Source organism: Xenopus tropicalis, chromosome 1 (assembly GCF_000004195.4).
Source record: "Xenopus tropicalis strain Nigerian chromosome 1, UCB_Xtro_10.0, whole genome shotgun sequence".
Taxonomy (NCBI): domain Eukaryota; kingdom Metazoa; phylum Chordata; class Amphibia; order Anura; family Pipidae; genus Xenopus; species Xenopus tropicalis.
In genome coordinates, this window is record NC_030677.2 from 76,306,750 (window position 1) to 76,327,795 (window position 21,046).

Below are 21,046 nucleotides of genomic sequence, written 5' to 3' on the forward strand. Positions count from 1 at the left end.
TCTCCATTACTTAAATCTGCTAAATATAATTTAAATATTGAATAAACTCAATAGGATGGTTTTGCCTCCAATAAGGATTAATTATATCTTAAGGGATAAGGGATCCCATACCTGTACAAGGTTTATTTGCCAACATAAGCTGATGTTTAATATCATATACATGTAACTTTTGTTTTTACATACTAATATTATTTCTATTTAGACCGCAGGACTTTATCAGATTTTTAATTAGGTTTGTCTCAGTTCCAACACTCAGTCGCTCAGTTTTTCACCTGGTTTATTTGTTATATAGGGATCTATTCTTTTTTTTCCCTGTTCACTATATTAAAGATAGAGTAATAGTGAAGTGTGTCCAAAGTAACAATACATGAGTTCACAATGGACAGCATAGTGGTGCATTGTTTTGTGTCTTCCTTTTATTTGCATGGGTTTTCCTTCAATAATCAAAACACCATGAAATTCAGCCTTGTGTGTTGGTGTGACTAGAACAGAGAAATAAGCCTCTAATTTTTACTTAGAAAGAATTGATGTTGCTACTGGATTCCCATCTAGAGTTAAAATCTCCAGTTTGTAGCATGTTTCTTCAGTTTACAAAATTCTTTGATTTCAATTTTGTGTGCCAGGGGCCAGGATGCCCATTTACAATCCCTCTGCACTCTCACTTGACCCTTACTCTGCCGGCACTTCACCCTCTCCCCTCCATTCCTCTGGGCTAGCAACTACTTTCACCTCCACCATATTTTTAGAAAGAACGGATATTTCACCCAGTGCAGCTAGCTCCCTTCTTTCTAATATTAGTCAACAATCAACAATGTGGCCCTTGGGGCTACATGCCACCCATAACAGAGAGATGTGGGCTGCATTGGGTCTGTGTACTTATCACCTGCCTTATGGTAGATGATAAGGCCAGGGTGCCTTCTACCAATATAAACCTTTATTGGATTTTATAACATGCATCTTCTATGTAAGATTTTTTTGTACCTTGTAATTTTTTGTTATGACAGTATTAAAGTAAAATAAGAAACTCAAAAGTTTTTTATTACATTGACTTAGCCAAGGTGCAAAGTGAAGTACTTGATTGCAGCTGTGTGAACGAGTGGGAAAAAAAGATGCTAATAGTTTACAACAAAGGTGTATGCTTTCAAAAAGCACAATGCAAACATTGACTTTACTAGTTTTATATTGACCCAGGACGGCACTTCAAAGCATGAACACAGCCTAAATCTTAGCAACATAAAGGTTTTTACTGACTGTAAGTTTCAGTGTAGACTGCATAACTGCATATTTATTGATTTAGCGGCCAGTAAACCATTACTAACATAAAGATCTCTTGTATTTAGCACAGCTGGTATGTAGGGGCCCCTTCGAACTGACACTGACAAAATAAGCTATTAACTTTGCCAATTAAAAGGGTCTTTGGACTTGGCCTTATATAAAATAGGATTCACCAGCATGGAGGAGATAAGGTTGCACTGCATATACATAATCTCTAAATATAGACACATCACCATTAAGTATCAATGGTACCATTTAAGTATAAATGGTAGTCACTTATGAGTGTGTATTTTTCCAAGTACTAAAGATAACTGGTGATAACTGGCGCCCATGATTGGAGTGCCCTTTTGCTTTGTAAAACACAAAGACTGGGAACAAAAGCCAAAAGATGCAACTACAATCATGATTCAGTTAAGGTGATATTTAAAAGGACTAAATTGCCATTTCTTAGTACAATACAAAATGTTCCAATAAAGCAAAATATAAGGTGACTTTGAGCAAAACTTTGACATATAGATTACTTGCTTGGACACGAGGATAATAGCACATGGTGAATAATTATGTGCATAGATAGTTTGCCTTGGTATTCATCTTCTTAGAGCAGAAAAATGTTAGATATAGCTCAGTATATACTGATTTTCCATTTCAACCTAAGGAACAATATTGTTTCAGTGAAGTCACTGATGTAACACAAGATAATGAGATATTGTGCGATACTCTGAGCTACCTTTCTCCAGAGAATTTCTCACTAATGCTAGTTGGAAGGTGGGATATCTTCAACCCCTTATGTATGACTGAAACAGATGTGGAAAAGCTTAGCCTCTTCCTCCTATGTCCTACAGAGGATCATCTTAGGAAGGCAACTATCAATCTTACCTTAAGTGCAAAGACCCTGATGGTGTGTCTAGGATGCCAGGCCGGATACACAGAGTGGTCTGCCGTTTGAGCAAAACTTCTGTTACACATCAGTTAAACTAAAGCAGAAAAACAGAAATTGTGCAAATTAGTCATTGTAAAACAACTTGTTTCTAAGACTTTTGCAAGATCAAAATATATTTCAAATATAGAACAAAAAATTATATATGAACAGAGGATGAATACTCGTATCAAAAGAATCATGTGAGGGTTCTATAGAATAGTTATCATTTTTACAAACCCTGCATGTTTATCCTGAAATTTTACTAGCCATAATATACATTTTTGTTGATGTTTTCCCCATGATCTTTTACGTGAGCTATTATGCTTCTTTTGGTATTGTTCTGTTGCATAGTAAACTGTGGGACCTGTTATCCAGAATGCTCAGGACCTGGGGTTTTCCAGATAAGGGGTCTTTCGGTTATTTTTTCGAATTTTTTTGCCTCCAATAAGAATTAACTATATCTTAGTTGGGATCAAGTACAAGGTACTGTTTTATTATAACAGAGAAAAATAAAATAATTTTTTAAATATTTGGATTATTTGCTTATAATGGAGTCTATGGAAGATGGCCTTTCTGTAATTTGGAACTATCTGGATAATGGGTTTCCGGATAATGAGTCCCATACCTGTATACCTGTATGTGGGTTTAGCAGCATCTGTTTTGCATCTCATTAAGCAGACTACAATATTTAGATTGGCAATCTACAACTGTGGAGTTTATGAATATTAACTCAAGGGCTGAATTCTCAACTTCTCCACAAAATGTTAATAAATATAAGTAATGTTTCTCTACAGTCTAGACGTGCCAAATCCTCTTCAAAGGTGAAGGGTAAAATACAGTATATTACATTTCAAATGGTGAGGGGAGATTAGGTTTAGCTAGCTGGGCTGTAATAACAACTTTATTTGGTGGATAAGGCTGATTGGAGGGAAACACAGAGCAGTGTTGATCATGGGGGAATAGGCACAAGGCTAGTAAAATGACATATGGACTCAAAAGACAGCTGGGATGAACCTACAACTACCGTATTCTCCATCACCCCAGCCTAGTCCTCAAGAAGAAGTCCTATTTTTCCTTTCCTTTCTTATTTATGCCGGTAGGGGGTTACATCTTTTTGGGGCACCTTGCAGTCACTTAGTAACTTAGCTATCTGCGAAAAATGCCTATATGAAATAAAGTTTATACATCCAACTTTCTTGTTTTGCATCATGTAGAACAGTGCTGTGCAACTTTTGTGGTACCGAGGGCCAGAATTTATCTGGCACCCACTTCAAATTACACCCATGTTATCACAACAGGTTTTAAGACCATCCCCACATTAATGGTGGCAACACAGCAAAAACACAGTGGTTGGTGCTCACTGAATGGATATCACCCTTCATTCATATGTGAAAGAATTATATGATATCATATTAAAGCATACACTTAAATCCATATGCCTCCTCCTTCCCCGTGGAGAGCACAGCAACCCCCAGCACATACTTACACACCTTAGGGACCATACAATGACTATTTACAAATGCTAACAAACTTTCAGAAAAAAACCCTCCCAGGTTTACCTCCCATAGGCAGCATAGGGCAGGCACAATAAGGCACACACAGGCAACATAAGGAAAGGCAGAGTATGGCACACACGGGCAGCATAAGGAAGGCAGAGTATGGCACACACAGGCAGCATAGGGCAGGCAGAGTATGGCACACACAGGCAGCATAGGGGAGGCAGAGTATGGCACACACGGGCAGCATAAGGAAGGCAGAGTATGGCGCACACGGGCAGCATAGGGCAGGCAGAGTATGGCACACACAGGCAGCATAGGGGAGGCAGAGTATGGCACACACAGGCAGCATATGGGAGGCATAGGGCAGGCAGAGTACTGCCTGCCCTACCCTGCCTGTGTGTGCCATACTCTCCCTGCCCTACCATGGCTATGTGTGCCGTACTATGCCTGCCCTATGCTGCCTGTGTGTGCCATACTCTCCCTGCCTTACCCTCCCTGTGTGCCATACTCTGCCTGCCCTATGCTGCCTGTGTGTGCCATACTCTCCCTGCCCTACCCTGCCTATGTGTGCCATACTCTGCCTGCCCTCCCCTGCCTATGTGTTACTTACACAAAGCTAAACCATCAAAGCAGCCAGACAGGTGGGTAGCCATACAGAGGGGGGTTGCAGGCCACATGCTGCCAGTTGGACAGCCCTGATGTAGATGCCTCAGTTCTATTGAACCACACCATTTAAAAAAAAAACAAAAAAACATGTGTTTGGGGTAATTTAAAGGCTTTGCTAATTTTTGGAGTGTGCCAGCCATATGTGAGTATGTGTGTTTTTATTTTCTACATGTAAATACTACTGCAGCTGAAAGAAATGCACAGCAGCAATACCAATACTCTTGTCACTGTTTCTTTCTCTGCTCCTCACTTTGTCTCTCTATTTTGCCATATGTCTGTCAGACTAGTTGAACTAGTAAAAGGAGCCTACCTGCTGTCTAACCTTTAACAGACATACTGAGGCTTGACAAACAACTGTGTTTAAAAAAAAGTTTTAAAGGGGTGGTTCACCTTCAGGTTAACTTTTAGTACGTTATAGAATGGCCTATTTGTAGCAGCTTTAATTGATCTTAATTTTTTAGTTGTTATAGGTTTTAAAATTATTAGCCTACTTTTTTGACTATTTCCAGCTTTCAAATGGGGGTCACTGACCCCAGCAGCCAAAAGACTATTGCTCTTTGAGGCTACATTTTTAATGCTATTGTTACTTCCTATTACTTATTTTTCTATTTAGGCCCTCCTCTATTCATATTCCAGTCTAACTTGTAACTAGCACTGCCTGGTTGCTAGGTTAAATTGGACCCTAGCTAACAGATAACTCCTGAAATTCCAAACTGGAGAGCTGCTGAACAAAAAGCTAAATAATTCAAAAACTGCAAATGATACAAAATGAAGACCAATTACAAAATGTCTAAAAATTAGGGATGCACCAAATCCAGTTTTTCTGATTCGGCCAAACCCCCAAATCCATTATAAAGGATTCGGATGAATACCTAACCGAATACGGATCCTAATTAGCATATGCTGATTTTGCAGTTCCGTGTTTACGTGATAAAAAGTCACGTGATTTTTAGGATTCGGATTCGGTTTGTCCAGGACCATGGATTTGGCCGAATCTGAATCCTGCCGAAAAAGGCTAAATCCTGGCCGCATACCAAAACAAATCCTGGATTTGTTGCATCCCTACTAAAAACAGCACTCTCTACACTACATCATACTAAAAGTTAATATAAAGGTGAACAACACCTTTATTAATGAAAAACTGAACAGGGGACCCAGCAGAGATGTGTATGAGAAGCAAGCAGAATAAAGTGAAAAAGGTATAGGAGAAGGTAGGCGTAAATAGCCCCTTAAAGGAAAAGTAACACTAACATTTTTTAAGTAAAAAAGCTATTCTACCCTGCCCCAATAACTGCCCTATCCTGCAAACCACTTAGTATTTTAAATGCTTTAATAGAAAATACCTGCTAAAACTTGGCTTCCTGTCAATTGAAGTACGGCGATACGGCGAAGGAAGGAGCAGCAACCACTATGCGACGATCGATTGATCAAGCCTAGCCTTCTTTCTGTATAGGAAGTCAGGCTAGGCTCTATCAATCGATCATCGCATAGTGGATGCAGCTCCTTCCTTCGCCATATCGCCGTACTTCAATTGAAAGGAAGTTTTAGCAGTTATTTTCTATTAAAGCATTTAAAATACTCAGTGGTTTGCAGGATAGGGCAGTTATTGGTGCAGGGTAGAATAGCTTTTTTACTTAAAAAAATTTAGTGTTACATTAATTGGGCAATTGCCTGAAGGTGGATCATGGATATGATCAACATAAATGGACAAGTCATGGAAAAGTCATCAACATAAACTACCAGGCAAAAACCACACTGTCCACTCAATCAGTTCTAGACCAAGGAGTTCCAAACACTAATTTTTTGCTCAACTCCATACATGTAATCTCCAATCATGATAGCCCAGCACCAATATTGTTACTTTTTAAAGCATAACTGTTGCTAGGGAATTTCTCTCAGGTTTTTGCTCTTCACAACATCATCAGGAAGATGGGTAGATCCAGATTTTACTGTGGTTATATATTCCTTCTTCATAAGATTTAAATGAGTTAGAATGTTAATTACTAAGTTCCATACACACATTACACTCTCCTTAATGGAGCTGATGAGACTGACTCCGGTAATCAGCATGTGTTTCCTAGTAATACTGTCCATAAATATAAAAAGCTAAGGCAATTAAGCATCTCCTGGAGGGAACGTAACATTAACTATAGTATACCTGTGCTTGCATTACACTATTTTACAATATACAAACATAAAGAGATTACAAATAATGTTTTTTAACTATAACTGAATTTGCAAAATAAACTCCTGTATTTGGTGCTACTGTCATATATTCCCTTAGTTTAACATTCCAAGTGTTATAAACATACATTCATTTATTTATTCATAAAAAGGACAGAAAACAAATTGGATTATTACAAAAACAGTAATTAAAATGTGTACTTGTTTTATAACCAAGATTTGCACAGAGAGCAGTTTCAAGTATTCTGTCTATACTTGCTAAAAATGCCACATTAGTATGCCCGCCAATACTCCCTATGTGAATCACATGAAATGATAAGGTGATTTTCATAAGATTAACGCACTATAAACATATTACTTTGTTCATGCCTTTTACAAAAGTAACAATGGTGTGACAGTGACTGGGGGACATATTGACACCACTTTTTTTTAGTTTGGAGTAAATTTTCGAGCTTTCAGCCTAGTACTGCATCACATTGCCAGCGCTACAAATACTATATTTCCAGGTTGTTTTTGTTTTCTGAATGGTTTCAGCGCCTGCAGCTGGCACTACAAGAGTTAAATAGTTCTGTTTCCACTTTGCATTCTTCCAGTGTGCATATACATAATGTTTTAAAGCACAATGTTCTTAATTAACTAACCAATCTTATCTGCACAACTTGAATATCCTGAAGCTGCTAAGTGTTTCAGTACTGTAAGGTAATACAACCGAATGCCTCGTTTTCCAGTGGCCAGTGTTGGCAACAATCACTGCCACATGACAGTGATCACCCTGATCACATATCAAGCATACACAGAAACACTCTTGTATACTTTAAAATAGTCTTGTCACAGCGCTCATTTTGCCAGTACTCAGACAGCACCCATCTTTAAAAGCATTTAACCGTGTCTGTGCCAAAAATCAGAGAATCAACATTCTTTAATAAAAAGGTACAGATCATGGATTTATTTAACCATTATGATTTTTTCAGAAAAGGTAGTTTGCATACATAACTTTTTTCTGGGATTAATAATTACTATTTAGTGGCTTTGATGGCACTAAATAGTATCTTATATTACATATCCTGAGTTTGGCCAGGTGTAATACCCAATAGCAACCATCTGTAGGTAGCATTTACTGGTCACCTGCTTAAAAGCAAATATCTTATAGTTGCTATGGATTACTGCAATTAGGTGCCTTTTATACATATGGAAACCATATATTGTTGTGTCAAATATGTGGGATTCATTTATTCAGGAGTATTTATTCATTGTTAGACATTTTGTCTTTGTATCCAAAAGTGATTAGGATAGAGTCGCTTTCTGAAAATGTCATGGAAAAAAACAAATCTAACAAATATTTGTTGTTTGCTAGCAGGGTTGTACTGGGGCAAAAACCTGGAGGGCCCCACCTTAGTGTGCCCCCCCCCCCACTGACTAGGCCTGTTCCCCACCTGCCTGTAACACAGCACTCCCCCTCCAATAGTGGCCGCAAGCGGGAATTGCAATATGAAGTGGGGGTTGACATTGAGTGTGTGGGTAAGTGTGCTGAAATACTCTAGACCCAGAACCCTAGACCCAGAAATATAGGAACTAAGTCATTGGAAGGATACTACCCTGCTGACAATGTTGTACCTACATCATTGGCAGTTAAAGGGTTAAAAGATAAAAAAAAAAAAAAGGTTTAAATCCCCTCTATTAAATGAATTAACATTTTCCACAATCCTTTTACTATAGAAAGAGAAAATGCATATAAACTGCTAATTTGTTTCTAATTGTGTTCATATGAAGAGGAAGTTAAATGTGAGTTTAAAGGGCATGTCAATCCCAAAACTAATTTTTTGCCTACTAAAAGAAAACATAATTCTAAGCAACATTCCAATATCAATTGATTCAAATTTTTAGTGCTTTAAAAGTTATTTGTAAATGTATTTGCTACAGAAAGCAGCATTTGCTGAACTCCTGGTTGTTACTTTTTAAACAATGTTGCAAGTGCCTAATTTGTTACATTGTTTCAAACGCCAGAGCCACCGGGGCAGAGAATAGAAAAGGACAGGCAAACACTGCTTTAAATAGCAGTTCTATATACAAATAACTAAAAAACCATTACAAATATGTAATGAATGTATATTGCAAAGTTGCAAGTTTTCTTTTATTAGAAAAAAATAGTTTTGGGGTTGACATGTCCTTTAAAGACCAAAACCCTTTTATTATAGTAAGTTTCCCTGGAGAGCCCCGTCTCTCTAACTACACCAGCTTGCCCCTCAGTAGTACTCCATTCACCTTACAGGTTAAGAAGAAACACATTGTAGCACATTGGGGTTCACAGGAGCCATATTGCTCTACTTAATATTCTACTGCAAGTTATTGGTATTACTGTGCATGCACATTGGTATGGTGTGGGAGGGGGGTCTCTAAAGGGACACTAACTTTTATTTAGGGGTTTCATTTTCCTTTAATTTTAGTTTCAAATTTTGCCCTGTTTAATGCAAGAAGTAACAAAAAACATACATATTTTGTTATCAAGACAACAAACAAAAAGTTGGTTGGGCCCAAGCCCTATTAACTGAACTAATGTTGAAAAAAGAAGTATAGTGCCCCTTTAAAGGAAAACCATGCCCTTTAAACAATGTACGTCTCTAAAGAATATATTGCATAAAACAGCTCATATGTAGAATAAGGTTTCACCAAAATAAGCCATTTTTATAAGGAATTACTTTTTTTTTTTTTTAATAATCTTTATTTTTTGATTTTTCAGAGAAAGTGGGTTACAGAAAAAAGAAGGGATTAGGGTAAGGACATTTGAAATAATCTGCATTTACAAACAGGTTGTGAAGTCAGGAGTAACACAAAGTTTTTACTTTTAATTTTAAACACATTTGAGAAAAAATAGAAGCAAATAAAAAATAAAACATGTCATCAGGGACTTGTTAGTTTTTTAGAATAGTGGTTCTATAGGGTCTTATGTCAACGGGTTTGTGTATGAAAGTTGTTGATAAATGATAGCCAGGGTTCCCACACTCTCTTATATACTGTGCTGTTGTTTTGGTGAGTGAAAGTTATCTCCTCGAGTTTTCTAACTTCTTCTACTAGGTATACCCACTCTAGGAATGTGGGGGGTTCTTTGGCTTTCCAGTGTCTAGGGATAAGGGTTCTTGCTGAATTCAGTAGGTGTTGGGTAAGTGTGTCAGGTATTACACAGTTTTTCTTGGGAATTAGGTTTAGAAGTATGGTGGAGATTTCGTCTTCTTTAATTGTAAACTTGGTTATGTATGTTATGGTTTCTAGAATCTTGTGCCAGTATGCTTGCAATTGAGGGCATGTATACCATATGTGAAGGTGGTTTCCTGAGTTGTTGTCGCAGCGCCAGCATGTGTCCTTTGTGTTTTTATACATTTTTTTGAGCTTTGTGGGGGTGTAGGAATTACTTTTTAATAGTATGTGCCATTGGGTAATCCGAAATAGAAAATTGCCATTTTAAGTACCAGGGCTGTCCCCTGGGATCATACAATTCATGGTACACACAAACAAATCAAGCACACACACGTTAGGTCACATCAGCCAAGGAATGGCTGTCTAAAGCCCTAGTATATTCTATACCAGTTCATGTCTTTGCATTCTGGAAATCCACAGCAACTCAGACTGTAGTTACACATATTTACCACATACAGGTATAAAGTAAAAGTCTGCACTAAGTGACCATGGTTAAATTAAACTAGACAACTTAAGTCAAAGGATCAAAGACCTATGCATAAGTCTGGTCTTCTTATAAGAGGACATACTTAGTCATTTTAAAGGCATCACAAGAATGCAGGTTCTGTGTACAAAGGATAAAAATGTATTTAATTGTAAAAAGCTGAGCTTTTGCATGTAAACAAAAGACCTTGAATCTTACAGTACTAACAGTTAGACCTTATTTGTCATTCCATCACTTAACAGTTGCCTCCCCTTTTCTTTATGTCTTTTAAAGGCATAAATAGAGTATAATATGTCAAAAGAATATAAGGTACAATAGGGGTCACATAGAAGGGGCAGGCTCAGCAGTAGGAATTTAAATGGACACCTTACTGTCACCCTTGTGTATATTAATGTGTTTAATTAATAAGACTTCTGCTGAACATACTTTATGCCTATTGTTTTAATAAAACAAAATCTATGATGTTGATATATCTCAAGTTAAAACGAAACAAGAAGTATTATGTGATAATACTGGGGGGACTGGGGTCAATTATAACCAACATTCAAATAGCCTTTTCAGTTGCAGGACAGAAAGTAGAAATGGGAGGCTAATAATATGAAAAACACACAAAATAAATTATATGAAGACCTACTGAAAAGATAGTAAGAATATGTCCAACTTTAACATACTAAATATTAATTAAGAGGAGAATTTCCATTTTAAAAGACAGATGATAGATAGATAGATAGATAGATAGATAGATAGATAGATAGATAGATGATAAATAGAAAAGTAGATAGATAGATAGATAGATAGATAGATAGATAGATAGATAGATAGATCTATAAACAAATATAGATTGCAGGTTGATAGGAGATATAATATATACCTTTATAAACATGGAAAAAAATATTTACTTGTATAAGCTAGAAGTTACTGTACTATACCATATCTGGCATAGTCATGATTCTGCATGAAAAATGTTTATGCTGACTTCTTAATTTAAAATAAAAAAATGATGTATTCTAGAAAGGATACAGACTTTCTTAAAGTTCAGTCTAAATTATTTCATTATGTATAAGCAATAAGTGTATATTTATTTTATAGTGTTACTAACTAAAATATTTAGTAATATATATATTCAGTTTTCCCCCAGGGGTACATTTTTGTCCTGCTATCACTGATACTAGAAGAGGATGTAGGACTAAAACTTTCTCCTCTATAAATAAAAGTGATGCCTCATTGTCTGTTCTATTTGTACTGTCACACAAATTGAGGTTATGCAACTGACTGGAATGCTATAATCCCATTCTTAAGTAGCTGGCCCTATGGTTGACATTTTGCAAAAATAACACTGCATTTAAGAAAATCTCATATTTAGTTTATAAATATACCACAGGTACTGTATGTTAGGGTGTTAGCTGTGGGAGATGAAAAATAGATAGTGGTGGCATGCGTCTAGGTTATCCACCTGTTCTGAAAAAAAATACTAGCTTTTATATGTTGTCATATAAGTTATGTTCCTGTTAATAACATAGGAGTCAAGTATTATTAAATCAGCCCCAAAGCAATCCTATGCGCTACAAGCAAGTAGCCTTGGCCTGTGCATTTTTAAAGAAGAGGTACAGTACAAAGGCCCAGGGCAGAAGGTTAGTTTGGCTTACTGAGTTGGATCATAACATATTTGCACTCCCTGTGACTTTGCATCGCTTCTTTAAACTCATGCAGACTTGCTGTTAAATATTTGACCTCCATTGGTGAATTAAATTAACTTTTCATTTAAGCACATCATTTTTCATGAACTGGATTAACTAATGGTGCATATATATATATATATATATATATATATATACAGAAGTTAAATGTGCAGTCTTCCTTTTATAAAATGATGCAAAGGCTTGTTCATGAACTTTGCTCAATATGGCACTCTGGAACTAGAGTTGCCACCTTTTTTACAAAAAATACCAATCTTTCTATATTTTTTCTCTTTTAACTTTATTGCAATACAGCATAATTTTTACCGGCCTGACAGGTAAAATACAGTACAAACAATATGTTTTTAAAGGGCACGCCACATGTACAAACACAAAGCAATATCTTCAAAAAGAAAAGGGTGCAAATAAGAATTTGTTTGCCAAGCCCACATAGGGGAAAACAGACTATAGATACAACCCGGATTCCAAAATTTGGGACACTAAACAAATTGTGAATAAAAACTGAACGCAATGATGTGGAGGTGCCAACTTCTAATATTTTATTCAGAATAGAACATAAATCACGGAACAAAAGTTTAAACTGAGAAAATGTACAATTTTTAGGGAAAAATATGTTGATTCAGAATTTCATGGTGTCAACAAATCCCAAAAAAGTTGGGACAAGGCCATTTTCACCACTGTGTGGCATCTCCCCTTCTTCTTACAACACTCAACAGACGTCTGGGGACCGAGGAGACCAGTTTCTCAAGTTTAGGAATAGGAATGCTCTCCCATTCTTGTCTAATACAGGCCTCTAACTGTTCAATCGTCTTGGGCCTTCTTTGTCGCACCTTCCTCTTTATGATGCGCCAAATGTTCTCTATAGGTGAAAGATCTGGACTGCAGACTGGCCATTTCAGTACCCGGATCCTTCTCCTACGCAGCCATGATGTTGTGATGCAGAATGTGGTCTGGCATTATCTTGTTGAAAAATGCAGGGTCTTCCCTGAAAGAGATGACGTCTGGATGGGAGCATATGTTGTTCTACAACCTGAATATATTTTTCTGCATTGATGCTGCCTTTCCAGACATGCAAGCTGCCCATGCCACACGCACTCATGCAACCCCATACCATCAGAGATGCAGGCTTCTGAACTGAGCGTTGATAACAACTTGGGTTGTCCTTGTCCTCTTTGGTCCGGATGACATGGCGTCCCAGATTCCCAAAAAGAACTTCGAATCGTGACTCGTCTGACCACAGAACAGTCTTCCATTTTGCCACACTACATTTTAAATGATCCCTGGCCCAGTGAAAACGCCTGAGCTTGTGGATCTTGCTTAGAAATGGCTTCTTCTTTGCACTGTAGAGTTTCAGCTGGCAACAGCGGATGGCACGGTGGATTGTGTGTGAAACTGACAATGGTTTCTGGAAGTATTCCTGAGCCCATTCTGTGATTTCCTTTACAGTAGCATTGCTGATTGTGATGCAGTGTCGTTTAAGGGCCCGGAGATCACGGGCATCCAGTATGGTTTTACAGCCTTGACCCTTACGCACAGAGATTGTTCCAGATTCTCTGAATCTTCGGATGATGTTATGCACAGTTGATGATGATAGATGCAAAATCTTTGCAATTTTTCGCTGGGTAACACCTTTCTGATATTGCTCCACTATCTTTCTGCGCAACATTGTGGGAATTGGTGATCCTCTACCCATCTTGGCTTCTGAGAGACACTGCCACTCTGAGAAGCTTTTTTTATACCCAATCATGTTGCCAATTGACCTAATTAGTGTTATTTGGTCTTCCAGCTCTTCGTTATGCTCAAATTTACTTTTTCCAGCCTCTTATTGCTACTTGTCTCAACTTTTTTGGGATTTGTTGACACCATGAAATTCTGAATCAACATATTTTTCCCTTAAAATGGTACATTTTCTCAGTTTAAACTTTTGTTCTGTGATTTATGTTCTATTCTGAATAAAATATTACAAGTTGGCACCTCCACATCATTGCGTTCAGTTTTTATTCACAATTTGTTTAGTGTCCCAACTTTTTTGGAATCCGGTTTGTACAAATTAATTAATTACTCCATGCACCTATTTAAAAATCTTAAAGTCAAGGAAGCAAAAATACAGACCAGGTTGCAACCCTGTTTGGGGCAACTTTATGCTTAAGGGCCGTGGCAGACGGGGAGATTAGTCACCCGCGACAAGGGAGATTTGTCACGGGCTGCTAATCTCCCCGTCTGCCACGGCCCTAACAATTTTATAGAGCAGATATTATAACAGAAAGACTAAAGATGAGACATTTAAATCAAGCTTTGTTTCAGAAATGAAAAGCACCACTATGTTGCTTTTGAAAGCAACATACTGGAAAATGGTTATTACTAGTGATAAAACATATTAAAAGTAAGGGTGAGTGAGATCTACAGCCCTATAGGTGTTGAGTCCATGCCACTTAAAGGGCACCTATCACTACAGTTTCCCCCAACTGGAGTGCAAGCTCTATTAGCCCACACCTTAGGCTAATGCTACACATGCGTATGGTGTATATTTTCGGCAAGCCGAATGAACTGAATAAGCTCGGGTGCAGGCACATGTAGCCGATATCTGCATAAAAACGTGAGACTGCATTTTCTCGCGTTTTTAGGTGGATATCGGCTACATGTGCCTGCACCCGAGCGTATCTCATTCATTCGGGTGCAGGCACAGGTAGGAGCTTATGGCACGTATTTTCGCCATATGCAATGTGTGGCCTGACCCTTAGGTGGAGGAAGCAAACATACGCATACACATGCTTCAACAAAAGCTGAAATCTAGGAAATGACAAAAAGCAATCCTTAATGCTGCCACTTTCTCTATTGCCAAGTATCTTGGGGATGGAATATAATGATAGTAGATTCTCGAAATAATGCAACCTGCTGTACCCTTGACCAAAACAAAAGCTTTCCTATAATGTCGGCATTAACTGAGCTGTCCTCATAAGATATAGCATTGGTAGCAATGACAAATGGCTTATCATGAAGATACAGGAGACATATTATCCAGAATGCTCAGGGCCTGGGGTTTTCTGGTTAAGGGGTCTTTCCATAATTTGGATCTCCATACCTTAAGTCTATTAAAAAATCATTTAAACATTAAATAAACCCAGAAGGTTTGTTTTGCCTCCAGTAAGGATTATTTATATCTTAGTTGGGATCAAGTACAAGGTACTGTTTTATTATTACAGAGAAAAAGAAAATGTGTTTTGAAATTTTGAATTATTTTATATGTGAGATGACCTTAATGTAATTCCGAGCTTTCTGGATAATGAGTTTCCAGATAACAGATCCCATACCTGCATTTGCAATTCTGGAACACCAGGCAAAGCTAAACAAATATATATCCAGTTATGGTCACATTTTTATATACAGAGTTGTCATAAACAGTCATCTATATTAAAACATAAGCTTTGCTAAACCCTATTAAAAATGTTAGATTTTATAGACAACTTTGATACCTCACTTGTCTCTAAAACACTTCCAGCTGATTTTCAGCATAATGCGCTCTTTCATTTCATGGGCATTTCCTAGAGAGAACTTTTGGTTTACCTAAAAAAACTATAGGTTGTTATTTTCCAGGACAACTTCAGCTTTTTAAATCTGACAAATTTTTGTGTAACTCCACTGCTGCGACAATATTTAGGGTTCAATATAACTAATGAACTAAAGAATTGCATATCAGAATTAATATATTAGAAATAGATGTTATTAAAAGCACCAAATTATAACTAATTTATAAGACCTAATGTCTCCTGAGCTTGTCAATACACGTATTGTATTACGAAAAGGCCATCTCTCATAGACTCCATTATAAGCAAATAATTCTAATTTTAAAAAATTATTTCCTTGTTCTCTCTAATAATAAAACAGTACCTTGTACTTAATTCCAACTAAGATATAATTAATCCATATTGGAGGCAATACAAGCCTATTGGGTTTATTCAATATGTAAATGATTTTTAGCAGACTTAAGTTATGGAGATCCAAATTACGGAAAGATCCCTAATCCGGAAAACCCCAGGTCCTGAGCATTCTGGATAACAGGTCCCATACCAGATTTGTATAGATATGTATAGTTTTATGGAGATTTCTGACTTGTATAGACCCAACACAACAGTATAATAAAAAGAAGTTCCATCTCAGTAATAAGCATACTTTAGACTGCAAAGCCAAGAGGCCCTGAAGAGCAAGCTGACCTCTGAAAACAGTGACTGAATCAGAACAACGGATAAGTACCAACAAGGTGGCAATAGAAGGGTATACTGAGTTAATACAGTCATTCATCCATCAGGCCAATGACCTTGGTCAAAAGTTTGAAGCCATTATCCTGTATTTACACTGCAGTTCATCCCATACAATTTACCACTATACATAACAAACAATTGTTTTCCCGAATTATACTGAGCAGCACTGTTGCCATTGTCTGTGTCTATACATAAAGAGTGCCAATAAATAGTGACTGTCTATGGCATCTTACAGCAGCCCTTCTGGCATTTGCCAGAACCCACAGATTGCCAGTCTGGGCCTGGATTCAACTAAGCATAGCTCCTGTAGTAGTAATAATAATCATAATAACAATAATAATCGTATTGTAAGTTCAAGTGGGGCAGGAGTTTTTAAGTGATTACACTTAAAGCATAGGCTAATATATTTGTGCAATATATATGTAAACAAACTAGAGCTATTAGGAAGTGTTGGGCAGCCTATCCCGACTTTCATTCAGCGAAATGAAAAGTGATCTGAGGTTAGTGGCAGCTTTTATCAATTTCAGTGCCCTTGTTTTAAAGCAACTGCTGAGAAAAGATAGGAACTAGACATAAAACAATGTGCAAGGTTATTTCACGCACTTTAACATCTATAAATAATCTGGCTTCTGGTGGGAATTTTACATTAGAGACTGTGGACTTTATCAGAGTTCTAGGTGCTACTGTTACTCCCACTGAGCAAAAGCAGACTCCCTTGACAGGATAACCTGTATGTTCTGCTGAAAGTCAATGTAATAATATGTATGAATAAGCTCAAAGTTTGCTTCATGTCTGGTACAGGTATGGGATCCCTTATCCAGAAACCTGTTATCCAGAAAGTTCCGAATCACGGAAAGGCCATCTCCCATTATAAGCAAATAATTCTAATTTTTAAAAATGATTTCTTTCTTTCTCTCTGTAATAATAAAACAGTACCTTGTTCTTGATCCTAACTTAGTTATAATTAACAAGCCTATTGGGTTTATTCAATATTTAAATGATTTTTAGCAGAATTAAGTTATGGAGATCCAAATTACTGAAAGATCTCTTATCCGGAAAACGCCAGGTCCCAAGCATTCTGGATAACAGGTCCCATACCTGTAACAAATACCAACTAATCACACAGTTATGTTCCAACAGCCGCAAATAAAATGCTACCTTCAGCTTGGGTGCTACTGGAGCAACTTTTGCACTTGTTATTACATTACCCCATAGTCTATCTGAGCTGAATAAAATATAAAGGTGGCCTATTGTTGTATTGCAGACCTTTTATTTAAAAAAAGCACCTCCACTTGTTGCAAAGGCATGAAAAACAAACATAGCTCATATGGCTCACTTAGCGAGTGAATACAAATTCCAAAATCCTCAGCTAACCACATTCTGGAAGAGAAAATACAGGCTGCCATGCCAAACATAAATTTGTTATAGACTATATGCTTTTTTGTTGTTGTTTTCGTCATTATTATTATATAAGTTGAATCTATAATATACACACCTTCACCACATATTAATCTATGAGTTTTTTATTCTTAATAAATCTCAATATTTCTGATATATATTCCAAAAATGAGATATGTTTAATATGAATATCTATTGTTCATAAAGTGAGCAAAGTATTGTGAGTAAGAACAGGATGGCATATCCTGCTGGTGCAGTGGAGTGAGGAAAGAATGGCAGCTGTATGAGCACTCCCCCCAGGTGACACTGTGAGAGATAGGCATGGCATGGCTTGGCACTACAAAGTGCTGTACAACCCAGCTCTGACTCCGGGCAAACAGCACACCGGCTCCTGCTCATTACACAGCAGACACACCAATAGAGAGCTGAAAGCAACTAAATGTGGAAGCTATTAAAGCACGGACAGTAGGCAAAACAGCCAACTCTCCCGGCTGCCCCACTAGGAGAAGCGTACGGGTGCTAGTGCAGCTCATCTGTACTATTCCAGGACCCATGTGAATGCCACACTTTACCCCTAAGCTGGCAGTATGTACCGGCCACAGCTCGGGCAAGTGCTTGGGTTCCGTGCTGTGTTGGTAGAAGCACATCCCCCGCCCAGACCTGCTTCCCCTCAGCACATACCTGCTGTCCCCGGGTAGCGCCTGTTTGTACTTCCCACAGTTCCGTGGTGTGCGGGCTGTCCCATTGCCTCTCAGCTCCGCCACTTTCACTCTCCGTGCCTCTCAGTGCTCGCTCCCTACCCGGCAGCCTGGCCCTTTCTCTGCAGCTCCCACTAGTGATGGAAATACCGCCTGCTGCTGGCCAAGTCTTTCACTTAGCAGCCTCCGACACCAACCTCGTCGGTGATGCAGGATGGAATCGCACTGGGCAACTTTCAATAGGTACACACAGTTCATCTGCCCACACACAAAACACCGGTGTAACAGAAACACATCCGCCGCAAACAACTTCCAAAAATAGGGCAGCCTATACATAAAAATAGAATTCTGTGTACAGACCTATGTAAAAATTGTGCATCATGGAACAACTTCTTTAGCCTAGAAATTATTTATTTTTTATTTACAGAATGATTCACTTTAAAATGAACTTTTAGCATGTTATAAAATGGCCAGTTCTAAGCAGCTCTTCAATTGGTCTTCATTGTTTCTTTTTTTATAGTGTTTTAATTATGTGCCTTTTTATTCTGACTCTGTACAACTTTGAAATGGGGGTCGCTGACCCAGGCAGCCAAAAAACAATTGCTCTGAGAAGCTGCAATTGTATTGTCATTTGTTATGTTTTATTAATTATTTCTCTATTGAGGATATAAGTATATCCAGTGATGCCAGAGGCCCACCAGAAAGCCTTGGACCATAGGCCCACTTTCTAAAATATTAATCCTCCTCTCCTCACGCAACCTCTTTTATTATCCAAGTCTCTTTTCTCTATTCTTCCATCTTTTTCTCGTAGAGAAATAGGGAACAACAATGCAACTGGCTAAATAGTTAGAAGCAAGAGGGCCCACTGACACCTGCGCCGAGTTTTCCTGGTATCCTGAGGGGGCCAGTCCAACACTGAGTATATCAGTCTCTCATTCAAACAACTCCCTGGTTGCTAAGATAATTTGAACCCTAGAAACCAGGACCCACCAACTGCCAGATCAGATGTCAGACTTTGACTTTCAGTGTGAAAATTTAAATTGCTGCCATTCAGACACTATTAAAACCAAGGTCCCCAAACCTGCAGTGTTTTTTACTATATAACTGTGGTCCAAGGTTAGAAAAAGTGGGCGGAGTCAACAACAGATCAGATTTCATTCAGTGACTTCACGTTTTTCAACCCAGCATGAAGTTTGTCCTCAAACTTTCTTGCTAGTTGTATTCTGTATTTATTTATTATTTTGACCCTGGTTTGTTTATTAATTTATTGTTCTGCTGTACATCGCTGCGTGCATAAGTAGCGCTATATAAATAAAATATACATACATACATGTCAGGCTGTACTGACCAATCTGGGGCCCACTGCACTGCCAAGAATAATTAAGTTATGAAGGCAATAATGTCTGAATAAATATCTATTCTAGAGCACAAGGACCTGTGCCCACAGACCTTGCAGCAGAGCAAAATACAAAAACATGGTACCTTGCACCTGTTTTTTCAACTTTGCACCCTGCACTCTAAATCAAAAATGGTCCCTTATATGCGGGTGCAATTCTGTGCCCCTGGTTTCTGCAGTTTTGCAAACTTTTGCAAAAAGAAGAACATCCTGAGTTCGCCCAACTCTAGGCAAAATCACAGAATAGCGTCCAAATGAGACTCTTAACAAATTGTCTCCTAGATTTCTCTGGTATTTATCTAACTTGTTCATGTTTCACATCTTGTATCATTAAAGCCAGAGGGATACAGACTATAAGAACACAAATTGTCATTTTGCAATTTAATGGTATTTATCAGGGTTATTACACAAATTTGTAAAACTGTAAATTTTAAATGCACTTAGCAGATTTTTAAATACCTGCTTTTTTAGACGGTAAGCTCTTTTGGGCAGTACTCTCTTTACCTAATGTAATGTACCTAATGTATTTTTGTATGTAATTTGTAGGTTTAATGTATACACCCATTTATCATACAAAACTGTGGCATATGTTAGTGCTTTATAAATACAATGATGTATGTGTGAGCAATATTAATAATGAAGTATAAACTAAAAACCATATTGCCATGTCCTCTTTCACAAGTCTCGATCTACTTAATCAGGTTAATCAGGAGGGTGTGATGGCAGTGAAACAAGCCCCCCTCAACTTTACTTCAGATGTCAGGGAAAGTGTCACATGTTACAGTAAGAAGTAGTTTGGTGCAACATTATACATCTATTGTTACACTAAGCTGTGGCCACAGGACAGTAGAGGAAGCTAAACAATCAGTGAAACCCTAATAGAAAGCAGCACAGTGGCTCATTGGGTAGACTTCTGCCTTGCAGCATTGGGGTCCTGAGTTTAATTTGTCCGGATACTCCAGGTTCCTCCCACACACCAAAAAATATACAGGCAGGTAAATTTGCTAATTATACAGCTGACCATTTTGTACATAGAATAGAGACCTTAGACTGTTGATGTCACTATTATATGGATTAATAAAAAAAGGAATTGTATATGCATAAATATATACTGTACAGTATATGCAGAAAATGCTTCAGTAAGTGTCCTATATCAACACAAGGAAAATAGGAAATGCTGCATTGTGTTTATCAGAAAGAAAATCCAACTCCATAAATACTGTAGTATCCTTAACCATGAGCAATTGTTGGGTCAATCATGTCATGAGGAAATTATTCACAAATGTTTACTGAGCACCTTTCTCTCTTGCTGCTTCTTACCCAGAGCCAGGCCAAGTAGTATTGGGGCCAAGGTGATAATATTTGGCCAAGCACCCTGC

At 37.8% G+C, this 21,046-nt stretch overlaps 1 protein-coding gene across 2 annotated transcripts in view; it reads right to left on the reverse strand.

The window, feature by feature from the left end:
• bmpr1b (bone morphogenetic protein receptor type 1B) overlaps window positions 1-18,385 on the reverse strand; it is a 244,543-nt gene extending 226,158 nt beyond the window's left edge. For both annotated transcript variants that reach the window (XM_031902001.1, XM_012965653.3), the window contains exons 1-2: window positions 18,255-18,385; window positions 2,152-2,249 (exon numbers count right to left, since the gene is read on the reverse strand). The gene's annotated coding sequence lies outside the window, so the exon portion shown is untranslated. The remainder of the gene's footprint in view (window positions 1-2,151; window positions 2,250-18,254) is intronic.
• Window positions 18,386-21,046: the final 2,661 nt, after the last annotated feature.